Genomic DNA, 17,938 nt, shown 5'->3' on the forward strand with positions numbered 1-17,938 from the left:
CGAAAAGCCTGTGGCATGTGTGGCCTCTCCTTTGCCACTTTCTCAATCATTGACCAGGCCCCTTCACATCTCTATACTTCCTTGACCTCATCTATAAAAATGGAGACTAATTAGTGCTTGTTTCTGACTACTTCAAGTGGCAGTTTTCAGGACAAATTTCTAAGTAGGGATATAAAGGGTAACTAGATATCCTATCAAGCCCCCTTCCAGTAAAACTTCATTTAACAATCCAAGAGCTTTTTTATTTTACCAAGAAATATGATTCAGATTTCCCTAAGTTGACAGAAACGCGTGAAATCTGTTTCTAACAGATGTTCCCCATGATCCCCCAAATGTAAACATGTTTGCAAGACGATAGTGAGACAACCTGTTTACACAAGGAAGTACTTAAAAAAGCAAACACAAAAGCATCACCCAGAGCAGTCATTGTGATCAAAGTGCCGTCAATTATTAGGGTGTAAAGGGAACTGATGACTCAACTTAGCACCACCGCGGTCTCCAGATTTCAGTTTCGTAACAGAGTTTCTTTTCAGGAATATTCTTCATTTACACACAAATCCGATTTTCTTTCTCAATGTTTCTCGATTTTTGTCAAACCGAAATACCAGGATCCCTTCAAAAGACAACTCCGATACCCAGATTATGCTCAGAGGAGCATCACCCGGACGTCTTTTGCCTTGGAGAGCTGCGGCTTTTACTCCCTGGGATCTTGGTGCCTGAGAAGAGGGACAAGGTCTTGTACACAGCAACTCCTAGCTGTCTGCTCTTACACCTCCCCACTTAGTCAGACGCTGCATAGAAATTCTCAGACTGCATAGTGGTAGAAAATAACTTTCTGAATCAATCAAAGTGTGATATTTTGATCCTTTCACATGCCTGGGTATTCTGGGCAAATGCATACTTAAATCAGTGACTCATGGATCAAGATGCAAAGTAGGTCTCTGCATGCTGGCTGGCTAGAAATCAGTTTTTAAACCTGAAGTGAATATAGTGTAATAAAAAATATACATCATTTGTGCCAAGTTTAGCAGTTTTTGTGAGAGTAATCACCACTGTCCCTCCAAGTAATGTACATTGGGAGTCTGTACTGAGGTGTAAAGGTGTATGTAAGAAGGATCTACATGAAAACCCCTTAGAAGTCTCTGCTGATAGGGAAGGTTCTTTTGTAAAGGATCAAACAAAACTCCTTTAGGATGTGGTTTCCCATTGAAACAAAACTTTAATCTCTGTTACTCTGAGAATGGTGAGGCTAGAACCTGTAGCAGCTTTACCTAATGATGTCCACTCAAATAGACCTAATGGGACTGAGAACCTGCCATGTCTTTGTATGAACACCCCTTTCTGGAAAATAGGTTTATGTTTCACAGTGAATTCTGGAGTTCCAGGAACTCATCTCTTCAAATTATTGTATGGTCTGTCAGAGAGTAGGAATGCCACTAAGACTATCACCCAGAAGCAGGAACATCACCTAGTGCCAAGGGAGGACGGATGAGTAGCATGGGCTTTTTTCTGTGGTGCAATTTAAGTATTATGTGCTGGGATCTACCTGTCCTTTGGAATACTTAAAAATATTTAAGACTCCAGCCCCTTTTTTTCTGTGGTACAATTTAAGTATTATGTGCTGGGATCTACCTGTCCTTTGGAATACTTAAAAATATTTAAGACTCCAGCTTTAAGACAAAAAGAGGAAAAGAGAGCTAACAAACAAGTTCAGCCATGGTTGCAGGATACAAGGTCAATATTCAAAAATCAAGACTCTGAAAATGAAATTAAGAAAACAACTCCATTTACAATTACACCAGAAAGAATAAAATACTCAGAAATAAGTTTAACAAAAGAAGTGTAAAACTTATACACAAAACTATGGAAGACTACAGAAAGAAATTAAAATAAATGGAAAAACATCCGATGTTCATAGATCAAAAGACTTAGTTTTGTTAAGATGGCAATACTACCAAACTGATCAACATGCATATTCAATGCAATCTCTATCAAAATCCCAGCTAGCTTTTTTTGGAGAAATTGACAGGCTGATTTAAAAATTCATACGGAAATGCAAGGGAGCCAAAATAGCTGAAACAATCTTGAAAAAGAACAAAGTTGGAGAACTTCCTTTCTGATTTCAAAACATCCTACAAAGTTATACTAATCAAGACAGTGTTCATAGGACAATGGAATAGAATTAAAAGAGTCCAGAAATAAATCCTCATGGGGTGCCTGGGTGGCTCAGTCAGTTAAGCATCTGTCTTCGGCTCAGATCAAAATCCCAGGGTCCTGCTCAGCAAGGAGTCTGCTTCTCCCTCTGCCTACTGATCCCCCTGCTTGTTTCTCTCTCTCACTCTCTCTCTCTCCCTCCCTCCATCTCTTCCTGTCAAATAAATGGAAAGAAAGAAAAAAGAAGAAAGAAAGAAAGAAAGAAAGAAAGAAAGAAAGAAAGAAAGAAAGAAAGAAAGAAAAGGAAAGAAAAAGAAATCCTTATGTTTGTGTTAAAGTTTTTCAATAAGAGTTCCAGGAATATTTGATAGGGAAATAATAGTCTTTTCAACAAATGGTGCTGGGACAACTGGATATTCACATGCAAAACAATGAAATTAGACCCCTACCTTAAAGTATATACTTATGCACATACAAAAATTACTGTATGTGTATACAAAAATTTACTCTAAATAGATCATAAAACTAAATGTAAGAGCTCTTACTAAATGCAAACTTAAATGTAAAACTCTTAGAAGAAAACAGGAATAAACCTTTGTGATCTTGGATTTGGCAATTTTTTTTTTTTAGATGTGACACCAAAAGCATAAAAGACAAAAGAAAAAAATAGATAAATGGAACTTAAGAAAACTAAAAACTGCTATGTTTCAAAGGAAACCATTAAGATAATGAAAAAATAATCAGAATGGGAGAAGATATTTGCAAATTGTATATTGGGTCAATGGTTGGTATCAGAATATATAAAGAATTCTACAATGCAACAGTCAAAAAAAACAAATGACCCAGTTAAATAATGGGCAAAGCGTTAAAATAGGCATTTCTCTCCAACAAACACGTGTGAAGAGCCAACATGTGCATGAAAAGATGCTCAACACCATTAGTCACTATGGAAATGGTAATCAAAACCACAATGAGATGCCACTTTACCCCCACTAGGCTGGCTAAAGACAGAAAGATAGTAATAAGTGTTGGTGAGAATGTGGAGATATCCAAACCATAGTGCGTTGCTAGTGGGGTTGGAACACGGTACAGCCGTTTTGAAAAACAGTTTGGCAATTCCTCAAAATGTTTAATATAAAGTTACCACATGACCCAGTGTATTGGTCAGGGTTCTCCAGAGAAGTAGAATCAATAGGATGTATGTATATAAGAGATTTATTTTAAAGAATTGTCTCATAATTGGGGTGACTGGAAAGTCCAAAGTCTACAGGTAGACTGGGAGGCTAAGGACCTAGGGAAGAGCTAATGATGCTGAGCAAGTCTAAAGGCAGCCAGAATTCCCTCTCCTTCGAGGAGATCAAGTTTTTTCATTCAGGGCTTCAACTGGTTAGATAAAGCCCACCCACATTATAGAAGATGATCTGCTTTACTCAAATCTAGTGATTTAAATATTAACTGCATCTAAAAATACCATCACGGCAATATTAAAATATGTTTGACTTAATATCTGGGTACCATTGCCTGGATAAATTGATCCATAAAATCAGTCATCACACAGTAATTCCTCTGCCAGGTATATATCCAAGAGAATTGAAAACATATGTCTACATATATTTAACTTTAGTTAAATGCTCATACCAGCATTACTCAGCCCAAAATGGAAAAAAAAAAAAAGTCCACTAACTGATAAACGGATAAACAGAATATAATATATACATACAATGGATTATTATCCAGCCATAAAAAGGAAATATTGATACATACTACAACATGGATGAACTCTGAAAACACTGCACTAAGTGAAGGAAGCCAGGTTAAAAAAAGCCACATAGTATCTGATTCTGTTTACATGAAATGTGCAGAATAAGCAAATCCAAAGAGATAGAAAGTAGGTAAGTGGTTGCCAAGGGCTTGAGGGGAGGAGAAAGTGAAGAATAGCCACTAATAGGGATGGGATTTCTTTTTGGGGTGCTGAAAGGTACTGAAATTAGACAGTAGTGATGGTTGCACAACTCCATAAATGTACTGTCATTGAGTTGTATACTTTAAAATTGTGAATTTTATGGTATATGAATTATGTTTCAATAAGCCTATTAAAAAGATACTTAAGACTCCAAGAGTATGTGGTCCCAGCTAACTAATAAGAAGTCACAGTGGTTGCTTCTAAAATGCAGAATGTATGCTGAACCCTGTAAATGAAGAGTTGGGAAGAGGGATGCAAACCACCATTTCTCAGGTACCTTCTGTGTCTCAGGAACTGTGTCTGTACCAGCTCATTCAGTCATTCTTTTTTTAAAAAACAAAAAAGCCTTGCAAGTTGGTTCTTATCATCCCTATTATTTTATGTTGGGAAAATTGAGCCTTTATTTAAATTAGTGGCCAAAGTCGGTCAGCAAGATGGGATTGGACTCGGGTCTGTCTGACTTTAGGCTTACTCTCCTCCTCCTGCACTACACTCACTGCTCCTGACGGAGAAATTCTGTCCCTGGCTGAACAAAGAGCACAGGGACTGCTACTGAGCATTCTGAGCAGATTATTCCCAGGGTTCAAAGGGATGAAAGGCTGAAGGATGCTTTTGGAGAAAAAGCAAAGGAATTAAAGACAAAATGGAGATTGTTACTTTAATGGTAAAGAAAAAAAAATCAGGTCTCATTTTTTTAATTAGAAGAGCGCCATCGCAAAGAAAGTGACAGGGAGAGAAAGGGGACAGCAAGATCTATGACAGCAAAATAAAGAGCAGAACTCAGGAACATGAGGGTAGAACAAGCTTGTCATAGACCAGTGAGAGAAATGAGTGTTCCCAGAGCAGCCAGATGACTTGGTGAGAGATGTAGCCCTGCTAATGTGATTTTGACCAGAAGCCAGGTGGGACTGTTCCTGAAGCCAACACAAGAAAAGCCACTTTCACCTAGAGGCTAAAGTGGTACCAAAGAAGGTCACCCTGGGATGCTCTAGGGACCCAGTACAGAGGTCTGTAGACAAAGTGAACTCTTTTGGAGTTCATTTATAGCAGAGGATTTTAACCTAGGGTCTGTGGATTCATAGGGGATGCCTTGAACCCCTCCCAGAATGTGGAAATATGTTCTGTATGTGCATCTTTTTCTGGGGAGAAAAAGTCATTGATTTGTGAAAGGACCTATGACAGGAGGAGGTTTTAAAAAAATTAGTTTAGATGTTTCTCTTAAAGTGCCAAGCTAATTTTCTGGCTGTGTGATAGATTGTGTTAAATGGTCTGGCACTCCTAATTTTTGGAATAAAAATGAATTCTTAGTGAATGATCTCACTGCCTACAGTGCTGTCTGATTCTGTCCTGGCATTTGATAGAACTTGTTAGGGGATTAGGTAAGACAGGATGTTGGTACATTTGAGGTCATTAAACCAAGAAGGGAGGGAAAAAAAAAAAGAGAGAGAAATCTTGCTAAATATATTGTGGAGTTGAACTAAATGCTGAATAGCTGAGGGACGTTCTTTGTGCTCTGTGCCAACACTTTTAAACCCTGCTGAGAAACAGACTGGAGCGGCAGAGACAGCTCCATCTAGATGTAGCACGTTGGTAAATGCCTATCTTTCCAAGAAATATTGTTTTACTTGTCCTTTTATGGAGGAAGCATGGAAGGCTGTGATTTCCTGGGTTGCACAACATTTTTGTAAGCAGATACAACTAGTATAGAACCTCGAGAAACAATAAAAGCTACCTTTTCACCTGGCAACCAGCGTTCTCAGAGTTCTGGTTTCAAGACTGGGAGGATAATGGAGAATATGTCACAGAGAGAAGTATATCTGAAAGGTTTTGTTAGATGAAATGTAACCCCCAAAGTTTATTTTCTACCTGTGTTTTCCTGTCTTTTCTTTGGGGAGGAGCACTCTTAAATTGCATTTCGAATTTACTCTTCAGAATTTTTTTTTTTTTTAAGTAGGCTCCACACCCAATGTGGAGACCACCTCGGGGCTTGAACTCACAACCCTGAGATCAAGCCTGAACTGAGATCAAGAGTCGGACACTTAGCCAACTAAGCCACCCAGGCCCCCAGAAAATACTCTTAAAAATGTACTGGATGGGGCAGCCCCGGTGGCGCAGCAGTTTAGCGCCGTCTGCAGCCCGGGTGTGATCCTGGAGACTCGGGATCGAGTCCCACATCGGGCTTCCTGCATGGAGCCTACTTCTCCCTCTGCCTGTGTCTCTGCCCCCCCCCCCCAATAAATAAATAAATAAATAAATAAATAAATAAATAAATAAATAAATCTTTTTAAAAAAATGTATTGGATGAGTCATGGTGATGGGTGCCCAGCAAAATTAATGTACTTAATTCCACTGAACTGTTCACTTAAAGATGTCAAAATGTGACTTTTATGTTTTATGTTTTGAAATATGCATTGATGCTATGAAAATCTGGCATTGGATAATACAGAGGGGGAAATCATTTACCTTTTGAGATGGGAATTCCAAGTATCTTTATGTGTTAAATATATGCCCTTTCCTCTGTATTGATATGAATAAGTAATAGGCAAAGTGTATGTGGGATGAAAATGCTCCCTTAAGCACTCTGTAGCCCCAACTCTGTCACCTACTCACTGGCTGTGGGACCTGGGACGTGTATCCAAAGTAGATGATGAGCCTTCAATAAATTCTTTCTCCTTCTCATCCTCTTCTCACACCACAGTTTCCTCATCAGTAAAAGGAGGATGATTGAACGCCATGATCTCCAAGGTCCTTTCAGCTCTACCAATCCATGCTTTATGAAAACAAAAAACAAAAACAGAAAACAAAAATAGGTCTGCAGAACAGTATCAGATCCATCTGGACAGCCGCAGTCCCCTGTGTGTACACACAGCAGCTTTTGCCACTTCTGATTTGCACTCTCCTCTGCTCTGTATTTTTTCTTTTCCTCAGCCTGCAGAGAATCATCCGTAAGCTTAGAAAGGGGAAATGAGGAGAGAGGATTGAGGTGGCTCAAGACAGAGGGCTGGGGTGAGGAGCCTGGCGGCGGGTGTCAGGCTGGGTGCAGTGCCTACACCGCAGCAGGACTGGAGTTGGCTCTGATAGTGCCGTGTGGTTATGGGTACCGTGGGATTCAGAGCCACAGCCCCCAATTCACTGCAGGGTGTATGACCACAGCAAGATAAAGTACAATTGATATTTATATAAGGCAGATGGTGGCAGGAGCATAGAGACTGTAGATCCAGGGAGAGGAGCTGAGTTTGTCAAGTGAGGAAAAAGCAGCAGGAAGCAGAGCCTGTTAGGGGAAGAAGAGGCTTCTGAGGGTGCAGGTGGCAGCTGGAGGGGAGGGTGAGGGCAGGTGTGTGGCCAGAGTCCCCAATCAGGTTTTGAGCTGGAATCAGATGAGATCTGGCTCTAATAAATCAAAGCGTAGGTGCAACTACATGCTGTCTCGTGAGTCCTCCTCGCAAATCACCCAGCCTTCTGTGATCCTGGGGACTTTCGATGCCAAGAGGGAATTGAAAACAGAGAGGCCAGTTACCATGACAATAGCAGTGGACCCAGTGAGAAATAATGGTGACAGGAGTAGAGATGGAGAAGGGTAGACTGATTGGAAATATAAGTTGAAGGTAGAATCGGCAGCACTTGCCGACGGGTTAGATGTTTAGAAGGGAGAGGGAGAGAGGAAAGGCTAAGAAATCTAAGATAACTCTTAGTTTTTTAGCTGTAGGTCAGTGGTATTGCCTTTTCCTTGAATGGTTTATCACACCCTTTTTAAACAACATATGGCTCACCTGTCTTCAGGGTCCTGGCCAAAATTGTTGCAGCCGTCACACCTGCAGTGAGCTCTGTGTGGACCTCGCCAGCCTCACTTGGGGACAGCCCAGCAGCACCTTGGTTTGTGTGAGCCCCACTTGGCACCCACACTTGTGCAGCTTGGAAGTCAAGGGGCACCTGCAATTGACAGTTGAGGCCAGCAGGCATTTGAAGCTCCCCAGGGGGATAGGACTTTCCAGGTTTTTCTGGCTGGTAAATGAGCGTGGACAGAGCTGAAGTTCTCAGATTAGGGGAAGGAGGCAGATAGATCAGACCAAGCATGGAACCTAGGAAAAGTCAAGGCACTATTGGCCCATCCAAGTTGTCAAGAAACTGCCATTCACTACGTTGGCAAGCAAACCCACTGGGCTTACCCACAGCATTTCTTGCAGATGAACTTAGTCATTGTGTGATTTCATGGATGATCTTTGACATAGGGATAGAAAATATGGTACTTGAGCCCTAAATGGTACATCAGACCCTGCTCTGGGCATTTTCTGCTTGGGCATTGATTGCCGGGAATGGTGATGCTCTTCTGAGATTGAGACCCAGAGTGAGATTCCTCATGCAGCATTTTCACTGCCATGTCCCATGACTAAGGACAGGTATCCTGTGCTTTAAATCACCTTTAGAAAGTGATCTGGGTCATTTCTTAATAAGCTACACGGTAGTACTTTTATTTAAAGAAACTGCAATAGAAAAAAGTATTTAAGTCTTATTAATTCTAATTTAATTCTAATGTGTGAAATATAACCATTTTAGGACTAACAAGTTAATTAGTTCTTTTTCTACACATAATCAGATTACTGTAGGACCTGCAGCTTCATCAGGTTTGACATTTTACCGGTAGCACATGGAAAATTGATCATGTTTCCTTTGGGAAGAGGGATGTCATCTCCCCAAATTATAGTGGCTGGTAGTGCTACACAGGAAAGGAATAGCCTTGAGAGTCAGGTGGAGACAGATTCGGATTGCATGTCACCCCCTCTCCATCATTGTGACCTTAGCCAAGACATTTACCCTCTGTGAGCCATAGTTCTCCCATCCAGCAGACGAGTTAATAATACCTGTAAAATTCCTACGATAGTTCCCAGTACACAGAAGTTTTCAGCAAATAGAACTTAGTATGGTATGTAAATACAGGCTAATATTTTTTAAGATATAAAGCCTACAGACCCCAAAATTATTTCAGGTGTGTATTTTCAACACTTATTTCTTTTTGGGTTTTTCTTTTCTGAATTGTCAATGGCAAATAGTTCTAAAATAGCACTATCCTCTTATAATAGAGGTAGAAATCTGGACAAACCTACCATATTTTGGGAACGCAAACATCTTGAATATCAACAAAGTGAATTTTCTAGCTATATTCCCCAACCAGAATAACTTCGTCCCAGCACCTGAAATGTGTAAGTGGAAACTTTCAGAGACATTTTCATCTTAATTTTCTCCATCCTGTCTGAAATGGCTGCGTCTTTCTGTGTTGTAGCAAAAAAAAAAAAAAAAAAAAAAAAAAGAGAAAAAAAAGAAAAGAAAAGAAAAGAAAAGAAAGCACATTTCCTTGCATTACCTTCCCATGCCAGTAGAGCAAAACACAAAAGCCACAAGATCTATGATTCAAAGGTCTTTTGCCTTATACAAGTGACTATTTAAATTGCTTGAAATGTAAAGTTTTTAAAAATTCATCTCTGTAGTTTCCAAAAAATTAACCCCTTTCTTTTTAAAGCCCTTCTGGCCATAAAATGATGTGTGACGACTCCATTTAGTGTTTCTGAATATGAATAAGGACACCAGGGCCACTCTCAGTTTACATGTTTATTGCTAAAGCTGTCACCAAATTTTTAGTAAATTTTATATAGCATGGGACAGTGGAACATTTGAGATTTGACCTTTTCTACAGGTGATAGTTCCAAAAGTACAAATTGCATTCAGTCTAAGTTTTGAACTCTTGTTTTCTGACCACTGTAATTTATTTTTCTACTCAATCCAGAGAGAAAAAGTGATGGGAACATGCCTGTGTGTCTATAGATGTGTAAGAGTCATTTATCAGCTCCCAAAATCAGTAGTCCAAATTTGGGCAGGGGACCAGAGTGGCATTTTAAGACTAGGAGGTCAGGTTGGCTCGATGGTACCAGCCAGGTACAGCCCTGCTGGGATACTAAGCAAAACCATTTGAATATTTTGCCTCAAGTTAAAATACAGTGAAAAGAACTTAAAAATATTGTATCCCAGGACAGCCCGGGTGCCTCAGCGGTTTAACGCCACCTTCAGCCTAGGGCATGATCCTGGGGTCTCAGGATCGAGTCCCACGTCAGGCTCTCTGCGTGGAACCTGCTTCTCCCTCTGCCTGTGTCTCTGCCTCTCTCTCTCTCTCTCTCTCTCTCTCTCATGAATAAATAAGTGGAATCTTTAAAAAAAATTATTGTATCCCAGAGCAAGATGTCCCTGTCCTTTTAAATTTAGGCAAACCTGGATTCGGGTTCAAACAAGAACATAAACCAATTCTAAATATTTTGTTTTATTTTCCTTGTAACATTCTAATAGATACAGTGGTTTCAGTAAGGTGGTAAGCATAGGAAAGAATTGACGACAGGATAGGGAAAACATTATTGGAAGCTGGAAAAGCAATAAACCAAACCACTTTCTTAGAAATTATGTTGTATTATATTTGTGGTGTAGATAAAAGTACCTCCATCTATAGTTTCCTAGCAAAAAGCAAATACGGTTTTGTTCATCACATCCCATTAAAACCACTAAGAAAATCTTAGCTAAGAGTTGAATTGTAGAGACAAAGATGCAATCAGCTTCACTTATACAAGAGGTACCTTCTAGAAAACCCGATCATTTCGCTGCTAATTGGTATAAATGTTCCCTTGCCCACTGCATGCAGCTTGAGATCCACTTATGCTTTTATGATTGTTGCTGTAATTAAATACCACTTAGTTTCTCTTAGGCTTAAGAATACAGGTCTCCTTGACTTTTTCTTTTAAATAAATTTATGTTTGTGCAAGAGGGAATTACTTACAGATAATTTCCCATACCTGGGATATGTTACTTTACTTATAAGGGAAGGAACAGTAATCATTCAGATATCTCTTTTTAAACTTTCCCCCAGCTTCTCTAACAGTAAATATGAAGAAATGAAAAAGCTGTGCTTTCATGCTTAGTGTAGCATTACCATATCTACTCACCCACCTTTTCCTAAGCACAGTCCTGTGAACCACTTCAAGGTTTTGTGAGGTCTTCGGAAATCAGTCTAGCTGAGAAACACCATGAGGGCAGGAAGTGTCCATAGCTCTCATTCACCATTGTTTTAAGACACTTAAATGGTGCCCAGGACCCAGGGAAAGCTCAGTAAAAACTTCCTGAATGGGTGTTGTCCAGTGGGCTTCTGGAGTCTGAAATATGTCCCAAAAAACTAGTATGTAAGGCATCTAGGGCTGCACTATCCAATCAGGTAACCACTAACCACGTGTGGCTATTTAAATTGAATTTAAATACATTAAAATTAAAATTCAGTCCCTCAGTTGCCCAGTAGCACTTATTGAGCATTAAATACTCAATAATCCTATGTAGCTGGTGGCTGCCATACTGGACAGCATACGTACTGAAAATTTTCATCATCACAGAGAGTTGTGTTAGTGCTGATAGAATATCATTAGTAGAGGCCTAAATTGGCGGCTCCAATTTTTTTAAAGTGAATTTCCCATGTGACCATAATGTGCACTCATAATTTAAAAAGTAGACTTTTTTTAAAAAGGATTTTATTTATTTATTCATAGAGACACACAGAGAGAGAGGCAGAGACACAGGCAGAGGGAGAAGCAGGCTCCATGCAGGGAGCCCGACGTGGGACTCGATCCCGGGTCTCCAGGGTCACACCTTGGGCGGAAGGCGGCGCCAAACCGCTGAGCCATCCAGGCTGCCCTAAAAAGTAGAGTTTTTACATCTCTCTCCCCAACACTGTAAGAATTCAGTCAAGAAAGGTCGGTGGCCCATGAAGTGGCTATCTCTTTGAAACTGAAAGCCAAACAACAGCGGGGCTGTTAGCAAACTGACATTACGGTGATGTACTCATTTGACTACACTAGTTAGTATGTGAAATATCTGTACCAGTTAATAAAGAGTTGGCTATTTCAAGCCCCTCCAGTACCTACTTCCTGTGGCCCAGAGGCCTTGGCCATTCACCTCCCCTTAACCCAGCAAAACATGTTAGCTAATGCCAGTCCCATCCCTGGAGCTAGCAGACTGCTCAAGAACTCTCCACCCCAGCACTGGAGGCCTTAGATTAATAGGCGCAGCACTTAGCCTCCAGGAGGGACTGCTCCCAGAGTTTTTCTAAGAGTTGCCTTATCACCACCATGGCCACGTCCCAGATCACAGAACCATTGGCTTCAAGAAGACCTTAAAATCATCTCATCCTATCCATTCATTTTACTGAAAAACAAGTCACAGAGTCACCTAACTAGTTTGTGGCCAATTTAGAGATAAAACTCGAATCTCCTAACTTGGTACTTTTTTTTCCTTTGGTACATCTTCCTGTTGTCAGTTTCCTTAACTATGAAATGGGAATTAATATCTTTATGCCTCACAGAGTTGCTAGTAAAAAAAAAAAAATGATACCCCACATTTTACATATGTCCTGTAGTTTACAAAAGCCCTTTTGTATGCATTCTCATTTAATCCCCCCAAGAACCTGTGAAAGGTGTTAGGTTAAGAAGTAGCAAATGACCTTCCCAAGATAACAAAGCTGCTATGATAACAGGGATCTCAGTCTCTTAGGGCTTGGGAAACTATAAACTCCTTTGTAAATGTAAGATAACATAACCACATGGTATTACTAGTTTTTAGCTTGTGGTATTTTGCAGTTCAAGATTTAGTGACATTGAAAGTGGTAACTTTGTTCAAGCAACGCATTTTTTTTTACTTTGATAATGTGCCAATTGCACAGACTTTGGTTCAGCATTAAAACAGAAGTGGGCTGCTTCGAAGTGTATTTTTAAAATGAGAGAATCCAAATTTGTAATTAGCTTTAGAAATGTTAGTTGTGCAGTTTGAGTATATAAAGAGCTTCTGGTAATCATTTCTGTTATTAGTAGGTGGCTTATTTTATTTTTTGTATTTTCCCCCAAGCAATTAGGCATTTTGGAAAAAACAAAGTATGTTCTTTGAGGGGTTATTTCCTCTATTACTGCTTTATTTTTTCACACCCTATAGTTCTAGTATATTTAGAAAATTAACCACATATATGATTGTGGCAAAGAAAAATCCTGTAGGAGCCATTCTACTCACTTGACATCTAACTGTCAGGAGAATGTTATTTAAATTATAAAGAGAAGCCACAGTGAAGGAAATGATTCACTTCTTGATATATCTTTTGTCTTTTGGTCTTTTGATAATTTTGATAGAAACATCCCTTACTAAGATAAGATTATTGGGAAGATCAACTCAACCCACTCCCAAAATAAAGTGGAATTTTTTGCATGTGTTTCTTTCTTTCTCCCTTTCCCCCTCTCTCTCTCTCTGAATCTCAACCATTTTATAATATATACTATATTCTACTATAGAGAAATTGAGTTTGTAGATAAGGAAAAGAGTGATGTTATTTCATTCTATATGACAAAGAAGTATCTCTTCAGTTTTATTTTATTAGCATATGAAAGTGGTGGCATTCTCTACACCAATTATCCTGTAAGGTTTAATACATGTAAAGGGAAAAGAGAAAAATCATTAGACAAAGCTATAAATGAAAAGGAACTTGAGATTGTGGGTCCTGACTTTATCATTACCAATTTGTAGTCCTATCTGGGAAGAATGTGTTTGGTGTTTGTTTTTTGAAGAAGTATGTATTATGTGTGTATCCGTGTCTTCTCTACATGTACCCTATTTTGTGTTACACAGCAGACTCCCAACTCTCTGCTGTACTCTAAGAGATGTGGCCTCCCTCCTGTACATATAAGACCTTCAAAGTGTTTATTAATATCTAGAGTTTTCTTGGATTTTGTCATTTCCCCTGCTTTTGTGGCAGATGCTGCTGTAGAGGGTGCTGATCAAAAAAAGCATAGAGGGTGAAGTTTTTATAGCTAGACGTGAAGTCATGTAATAAGACAGTAGGCTTGATTAGCCCTTTGAAATTCCAAACTTCTGATTCCTCCCAAACTTATTAGGGAGGAAGGGTGATTGATGAGTGAGCACTTGCTTTTAAACTTTGTAGCTACCGGTTTTTATACCAGTGCACTCAGCATTAAATGAGATAATGCACACAACCTGCCCAGCACCAGAGTTGACACATGGTAAGCGCTCATAAGAGCTATCCACTATTATTAGCTTGTCTGACTTGATTTTGTCTTCACATCTCTTTCTGCTCTCTGATGGCCATGGTGAGTAGCAGCAAAATGTCCAAGAAACACAAAAACGCCAAAAGGAAGGGAAAAAAGTCCTCCGTAGCCTAGAAGCAGAATTTATCAGCCTACAAATAATTAGCATCAGAGTGTTTGTCTTCTCAGGATGATGTGTGAATTATTTCCAAACCCACCCCCATAACTTTTGTCAAGTTAAGACCCCATGGACAAGTGACACCTCCTCCATTGCCCAGATCTGACTCAGTCTGGTCTAATGAGGTTCCATTTGATGGCAAACTCAACAGTAATCCCATTTCTCTCTTGTTGTGTGAAAGATAGTACGCTATTCACTATCTTCTGTGTAAGAAAAACAAAAATAAAATCTCCTAAGTATGATTATCATTGATTAGAGCTTTGTTAAGATGTATGAGATGCAAGTGCATTTTTTCTGTGCCTATGATAATGTGGGTAATTAAACAAATTAACCAGGCACTCATGCTGTGTTAGGAGTGTAAATTGGTATAGCTTTTCTGGGAAATCATCAAGACCCTTAAAGTTCACATCAGTTGACCCAATAATTCTTTTTCTAGAATCTACCTAAAATATAGTATTCAGAAATTCAGACAATCTGATATTCAGATACATCTCTCAAAGTGTTATTTGCATTAACAACAACCAAAAAAATGTAATTCCCTAAATGAAATCATTAAATAAAACCCCTTTCCATGGAATATAATATTACATAGACATTGAAAAGCATGTTTTTGAAGTGTTTTTAATAACTTTGGTAAATTCTCACATTCATATAACATTAAATGAAAAGTAGAAACAAAACTCTGAGTATTTTTGTGTATCTGAAAAGAATAATGGTCCACAATCTTTTATTCTTAATTTTGAATCCAAAAGCATTCCAAGTTCAAAAGGGTTTTTGGTAATTTCTTTGATAGAAATACCTGCCCTGAACTAATGTGAGATTCCATTTTAATCCAATTTAATAAGAATATACATCTGTTTTGCTACAGAAATGTTATGAAATACGTGCTGCTCTAGACCCTAATGGAGTATTATGTGATAAATGGTAGTTGCACCAATAAATAGTTTTAAAATCCAAACAATTCTGAATTCTGAAACATACCCTGAAGCTCAGGAGTTTCAGTTATGGGGTTGTAGAACTATACAACAAGGTAACATTAGTGATTTATCAGTGCCAAGGCTATAGTTGATCTTTCCTTTTTCTTGTTTATTTTATTTTAATTCCAGTTAGTTAACATACAGTGTTATCTTAGTTTCAGGTGTACAATGTAGTGATTCAACATTTCCATACATCACCTGGTGCTCATCACACAAGTGCGCTCCTTCATTCTCATTACCTATTTCACGCGTCCCCCCATCCACCTCACCTCCCCTCTGTTTTGTTCCCAACAGTTAAGTTTGTTTCTTGGTATATCGTTCTTTATGCTTTTCCATATTTTCCAAATGTTCTACAGTAAGCATGTATCAATTTATCATGAGAAAAAAAGTGTTAAAAATCAACGTGTTTAAGGCCTCAGAGAATCACCTCATTTCAGTCAGAATTCCTGAACTTGTCATTTGCTTCCTGTGTCTTCCTGTCACTGCAGTTACATGTGTCTTTTTTTTTTTTTTTTAACATGTGTCTTTTAAATCTGGGTGCTCTGGTTTGTTGAAAGGAAAACCTTCATGAGATTGGACATTGATCCATCTCCAAACCGCTTTTGGGTTAAAAAGAGCAACCAGTGAGGGATGCTCACCTACAGGATATACTCATGGCATAGGGCTTCCCTGTGGGTTGAGCCCTGGCATTGATCCCTTGGGATATCTTATCATATTCTGTTTATGTGGACCAGTCAAGAGACAGACAGAGGCACAGTAAGTTAGAAGTTATAAACACAAGGGAGACAGTGTCACAGGATAGCAGGAGGGAGGGAGAAAGGCTGATGTCCGAGGTTTACCCTGCTAATGGACAGCTCTTCTGTCCCATTCAGGTGGACACTCACTGACCTGTCACAAAGTTGCCCTGCAAAGCTTTGGTGTCCATGTCTGAATGGATTGCTGTAGCCTTCTCATCTCTCCCTTCGCCCAGTTCCCCGCATCCTAAGCCTCGAAGCCAGCACAGAGCCTGGAAGAATTACATGTAAGTTTTGACTGAGGTTTCTTCCCTCAAACCAAACAATGGTAAGAATTTTCTAGGTGATAACAGCAGGTAGCCTAAACCCGCATGGGTTACTTTTCTTTTAACAAAGTTTCTTGAAAATTACAATTGAGAAAGGGAGCAGGGATTCAAATCTGCATAGCGGTGTCTCCTTAATTCACTGGCTCTTGGACTTGCATCAGAATCACCTGAAGTGTTCTTTAAAGTATAGCTTGCTGGGCCTCATGCCCAGAATTTCTGATTCAGGAGACCTGGGGCAGGCTGGGAAGTTGCTGTGCTGACAAGTTTCCAGGTGATGCTGAGGCAGGTGGTCCAGGGACCCCACTTTGAGAATCACTGCTTTAATTCAAGTGTAACCGAAAGGATGAACGATAAAGGGAGAAAAAAGTATTAAATATTCGGTATTACACACCACTTAATTCAGATACTTAGTGCCTTGCTGAATATATTGACTCATCTCTCAAGAAAAGAGAGTTTTAAGGTCCTCTCGGCCCCATCACATTTGAAAGTACAACCAAGTAGATGCCGTTATTCTGTGCCAGCTTTAGAGTCAATAGTATCAGTCATTCTTTGCCCTTGGTTTTCAACAAGGGTGACTTAACTGCTCCGTATCCGGCAAAAATGACAGTGGCAGTCCGTTTGTGGGCATGTTCATCAAGTTCTTAGACACTCAGAAGGGAAAATCTTTTCTTCCCCTGGGTTGAGAAATATATTGCTGCTTTTTAAAGTGAATCATCATGGTATTATCTTTCCTCTCATACACTTAAATGGGAAATGATTTACAAAACACATGTGGGAAGGGAGGCGCATCTCTAATAAATAGTCCTTATCATCAAGCCAGGTTTCTCTGGGATTTTAAGTTCTCAAGACTGACATATTTTGAGGATCAGCATTTTAAGGATCAGTATTTTGAGGATCAGTGTTAGCTTTGAAGTAAGCCAATCACCTCTCCACTGAGGACAAGAACAATTTATTCCATGTTAATGGGAAAAAGTAGAAGATTTTGGCTCAACAAATGTGCATTTGGATATATGTGAGCATACATGCAAATGTACATATGTGCCTGTGAATATATATGCATTTTGTATATTCCTAGCTTTCATTGTAAGAATTTTAAACATTTTTCTTTTGTTTCATTGAGTCGATGGGAGTATAAAAATAGTATGAGTGATGCTGTCCAGGAAATGTATGAGAAATTTCTGGGCATTTAAATCTGTGGATAAGCATTGTGATTTATAACATTTTACTTGGTATGGTAAATGTTCGTTCAGGATAGCACTTAGGACTTACAGTTCTTTTATTAGAAATCACAGAAATTGAGAATAATCACTGTTAATAAAGCACTACCAAAGCAGACGTAATGAAGGAGCTTATCTATTGCCTACCCATTGGCAGAGCCAAAAATCCTGGAGATAGATTTAAGTGTGTGTGTTTAAAATGAAAATCGCAGAATCAGATAAACAAGGCAAAAAAAAAAAAAAAAAAGTGATAGCTGATGAAAGAGTTCTATAAGGAATTAAT

General features: G+C 39.2%; 1 protein-coding gene across 5 annotated transcripts in view; it reads left to right on the forward strand.

The window, feature by feature from the left end:
- The window catches only part of BACH2 (BACH transcriptional regulator 2), a 359,196-nt gene that overhangs the window by 189,544 nt on the left and 151,714 nt on the right, over positions 1-17,938 (forward strand). For 2 of the 5 annotated variants that reach the window (XM_077903063.1, XM_077903064.1), the window contains exon 3: positions 16,251-16,399. The exons of the other annotated variants lie outside the window; for them this stretch is intronic. The gene's annotated coding sequence lies outside the window, so the exon portion shown is untranslated. The remainder of the gene's footprint in view (positions 1-16,250; positions 16,400-17,938) is intronic. 5 annotated transcript variants of the gene reach the window in all.

Source organism: Canis aureus, chromosome 7, assembly GCF_053574225.1.
Source record: "Canis aureus isolate CA01 chromosome 7, VMU_Caureus_v.1.0, whole genome shotgun sequence".
Taxonomy (NCBI): Eukaryota; Metazoa; Chordata; class Mammalia; order Carnivora; family Canidae; genus Canis; species Canis aureus.